This window comes from Haemaphysalis longicornis, unplaced genomic scaffold (genome assembly GCF_048455015.1).
Source record: "Haemaphysalis longicornis isolate Haplotype H1 unplaced genomic scaffold, Haemaphysalis longicornis Haplotype H1 scaffold_1, whole genome shotgun sequence".
NCBI classification, from domain to species: Eukaryota; Metazoa; Arthropoda; class Arachnida; order Ixodida; family Ixodidae; genus Haemaphysalis; species Haemaphysalis longicornis.
Genome location: NW_027526203.1, coordinates 273054401 through 273059327, shown reverse-complemented (window position 1 = coordinate 273059327; position 4927 = coordinate 273054401).

The following is a 4927-nucleotide window of genomic DNA, read 5'->3' as shown; positions in this document are numbered from 1 at the left end:
TGTCGTGCGAGGCAAAGTGGACACTTACCGTTGGCGACCTGATCTGGCTGAGTGGTTTGGCTGCGGCTGACGCAGGTTGGCCATTGTTACGATCGGTGGCCGGTTGGAACCCGGGGGCTTTCGTCAGATTTCTTTCCAGGATCAATGGTATCGGACAGGGGTTTCGGGCTCCCGCACACCGGCTGCCTTCTCTTATCTTGCCGGAAACACAACCTCATCGCTAAAAAGAAGAAAAAAAAAAACAAGTTAACGCATCTTTCGATCGGGGTTCCTAAGATCAAAGAACGTGACGAGGAAGACGAGCGCGTATTCTCCCTTGCGGCGGACAGGAATGATCGTCTACCCGCTATTTGTTAGGAACGGTGTAATTCTAATCGTCTTCTCGAACGCCACTGTCCCTTAGGGAGCGGGGATCGCGTTTCCAGTCCTGGTTCTCCTCCGCGGGATTATTCGCCCCCGGGCGTTTTTTTTCGTGTGCAAGCGTTAGTGACCCGTCTGTGAAATAGGCATGACCGTGTGTTTAAGCCTCCCGTATTTCCCAGCCTATAGCTCGCTCGCGCAAAAGATTGATTCGCAGGACAGGAAAGGGACGACGCGTGTGGGCGACGGACCGACGTTAAGCCTGACGTCACGCTTTCAGGGTCTAACGCCGTAAACCGCTGCACATTGGGAAGAGTACTCACGGTACTCAACGCACTTCCAGAAGGTATACAGGCTGGCGCCGTTAAGACGTCAAAACGTGACGTTGGGCCTAAGCTCCTGCGCTTTGAGACATACCCAACAGTTGCTTCCGTTAAACTAGGAAAGCGATGCACACACTAGTGCAGCCAGGTGTTACGTAATATGCACTGACCCTGCCATGCCGAGCGTTCACTCAGCGTAGCCAGAGTAGACTAAAATAATAGCCCCACTGTCTTTCAAGAGGAGTAAAATCTTGTTCACCTCATCATTACGCTCGGGCGGGTCATCCTCCGATTATTAGGAGAGGTCAGGATGGTGATGACGATGCGTTGATGCGAACGCACGTGCGACATATGGTTGACCGGGGCGAGGCAATGCACGTCATTCTACGATAAAAAGTGGGAAAAAACCGCAGCAGTAAGCACTCATTATCGTGCGCAGCAACTCCAGCGTTTCCCAGTGGCAGTTTGTGTCCAACTATAGACAGCGACCACGACGCCTGTGGCTAAAGCGTTGTGCTGCTGACGTGGGTTCTATTCCCGGCCACAGCGGCCGCTTCTCTGATGGAGGCGAAAAGCGAAAACGCCCGCGTGTTCGAGATTTCGGCGCACGTTAAAGATTCCCAAGTCGTCAAAATTAATCAGGAGACCTCTACTACGGCGCGCCTCATCGCCTGCGTTGCGTCGGCGCGTTAAACCCTACAGTCAGATGAAAGCCTGGTGTTAAGCCCTCTTCTCGCACGAAGTGTTTTATGAGCACTAGGTATTCAAAGTCTCTGAATCACTTTTATTTCAGGGAACTATGTTTGTGTTTGACAAGAAATATTGTCGCGTTGTAATTTGGCGTTTGCAGGAACCGCTGTGAATCGCTACTGCATTCCAGTAGAGCTGCTTAACGATCACCCCCCCCTCCCCCCCCCCCCCCCCCCCCCCCGGTGTAGAGTCGGTGTAGAGTCGGCGCGTTAAACACCACAATCAATCAGAACCATGACGCCCGTGCACATTTGAAAGTGGCGTCTAATTCAGCCAATGAAACTGCGGGAAAGAGGTCTTCCCGCAACGTTTTGAAACAGTTTCGCTGTATACCTTCGCGGACTATATACCTTGCTGAGAACAAGCGACTGACGTCTTGCTATGGGTATACTGGCCAGGATGTAAACGGAAAATGCAAACACCGTTCGCGATGACAAATGCGAACTGAACTGCTACGCACGTTATACCACGCAGGCGTTGTAATTTTTCACACAGGAATACGCAGCCGTCGCTCGAGTGGAGGTCCGCGGAAACTCGTCCACCAAACGTGTCCTAACGCTTGTAAAGAGATCACTACGAATGGCCGTATTTTTGAACGAGTAGTAGTAATTTCGAGAATGCTTACACTAACACGAAGATCGGTACGAGATTGTTTTATTCACTGCTCAAAGTGCTTCAGTTGGTACGATGGGAAACGCGTTAATGTGATAACGCGGTGAAATAATAAGTTTCGCAGCATTGACACACTGAAGTTTGAATGACAAGAAGATAGCGGCAACAAGACCGATAATGCACGCAAAAGAGTTTATCAGGTGTAAGAGCGTAGCGAATCAATATCGTGTACTGTCGAAGGCTTCCCCTCGATTTCGCGAATAAACTCTGCGGTGTCAGCACGCAGCGTCACGAACACGAATAAGATGAAAATGTTTCGCCCACCAGTCGCCTCGTTGTCGTTTCAAAATGTTTCTCGCTCCCTTTAGTGATGGTTTCCGAACTGTTGACAGCACTTACGGTGCTCATACAAATAAAATGAAAATTCTGCATTTTTGCGACTCCTTGTTCTTAGGCGATTCGAAATAAACTTTATCTCATATGTTACTTCACGTAATCAACAGAATAGGTTAAACGATGTTACATCTTGAAAGACAGTCGCTTTTTCATGCCAGTAACGTCGTAATAATTTTACGCTTCATCAAGGTGCTAACAAAATTTTTTTAATTTGAAGTCACACGAAGAACGAGTGGCGAAATGGCAAAAAAAAATAAAACAATTTAAAACGACTGCAGCATTTAACGCCGCACAAGCCTTGAGACCGCATACAAAGCAAGAAAAAATTGGTCGCATGGTCGTAATACATGTCGCCCTCTTTTCTTTTGGTAGCATAGTAAAAATGAGTCTCGCGCGGTGAGTGCTTTTTCTGGGTTCCGTTATACAGTTTCTTTCATTGCAAACAACCTTTCTAGCGCACACATGGAATTGCTCACTTAAATCCGGCAGCTTTTATTTTTAAGCAGCTGGCTAGAACTACACGAGTCATAGCAATAATTGTAACAAAAAATTTACATGAACAGCTAAGCACTCGTCAAGTCTAGGATTTATCTGCAGGTACGAATGTCCAAACCCGCTCGACTTGAGCTCGGACAATGGATCATTTAACCAGGAATTTCCCCGAGTTACCAAGTCGGGGCATACGAGTTTATCTGTACGAAAGCTATAGGCGATTGACTGGACGTGCGACACACGACTGGGTTGCCGCCTTGTTAATGCTTCGATCCTCGTCCTAGGTTAGACTGCTATCATAAGCCCAGATTATACCCGGCGTACTTCCCGAGCGTTGAATTCCGTTACATCACGAATGCACACCACCGCATTATCGTCTGCCAGCGGCTGTCTTTAGACGGGGAGGAAGTTCCAAATCGCTTTGACAGTCAATCGTTTCGGTAGACATTAAACATCGGAAGCAGTCTAACTGGATCCGAAGCCCTTCAGTGTCACCGAGCTGAGCTCAACTTCGACAGGTATACAGTCACAGATCGGGTTGACCAAGAGATCCAAAGTCATGGCGCACCTCGTAGCTCGTACGGCTGCTGCTCGCGGAGAACCCGGGAACAGTGAAGATGCGGCTGCGCAGGAGCGAAGACAGGGAAACCCATCGCAAGGGGTCCCCAGCCGGCGCGCGCGAGAGCCCGACGGGGGAGTGCGGCACGCGCATGCGCCCACGACACGCCGCGCCTGCCGCCCGCCGGCCGAACAATGCTGAATCTGAGCGACACGCCGAGACAAAAAGCAATGACATACCCGCGGCTCTGCATGCGTCCTTTCCGCTTGCGCTGCGATAACCGTCTAGGTGGCCGTACCGTCGATCGGCGCCCGCCGAAAGCCCCCCCGCCACTACCGGCGCTACGCCGCGAGGCGAGACCCGCTGGACCCATCGTTGCACGACCGCGGTTTTACCTGCCGTCAGAAAGCACGTGAAATTCCCTGCAGCCTGGCGAGATAAGATAGCGTGTTTTTGGCGTCTCTCGCGTAACCGCCCCGATAAAGCGTGCTCCGATGTTGTCAACGGGCGGCAGCGATCTTCGCCTTTGTTTCGAGCTGCCTCTCTTTCTCTCTCTGGCAGCTTTCTTGAAACTTCTGCGACGAGAGAGAGAGAGAGAGAGAGAGAGAGAGAGAGAGAGAGAGAGAGAGAGAGAGAGAGAGAGAGAGAGAGAGAGAGAGAGAGAGAGAGAGAGAGAGAGAGAGAGAGAGAGAGAGAGAGAGAGAGCAGTAGCTACGTTCCCAAGCGTCAAGTTCCTGTCAAGGTTCAAACGTGGCAAGTGAAGTGGGAAATTCCGCTTTTTAAGATATATTTACGCCCCTAAAATTTCGGGCCACGCTGGTTTAGGTTCTACGAATATTAAAATACCACCGAACAAAGCCGATAACAATATCAGCTTGGGGGTGTCCGAGATGTACTACGTACCAAAATGCGACGGCCTCGGCCCAAAAAAGCATGTTGCGACCCCGACGGAATTCCTGGGTACAGCTTTGCGCAATGACGATGGAATGTTTGAAGTGCACAATGCGAACAGCTGCACGTGCCCGGCACAATGCGCAGGTGGAATGAAGCCTGTCGACTGCATATGTGTGTACAGCAAGCACTCTTCTTCATCTGCGCACAGCACACCTGTCTTAACAGGCTTTCTTTAATCGCATCGTTGGATCATGAGTGCGCCAGACACCGTACTTCTCACTGTGCTACCCTTAAAAAGTACACCCTGTAGCGTAGGCGTGCACATGTTTACAAAACATGTCCGGGACGAGAAATACAGGGAAGCCACCGCAAGCACTCTGGTAACCTACAGTTGCTACTTTCCGTATTACTCGTGTCACGCCGCCCCTCAAAATGTCTCGCCTATGCAGTTGACGTGGCGTTTCATGTTTAGCTCGTACGCCCTTTCGGATAGTCCCAATTATTCTTGTTCACTGTAGTCAGAACACCCGCCTTTGTAGGG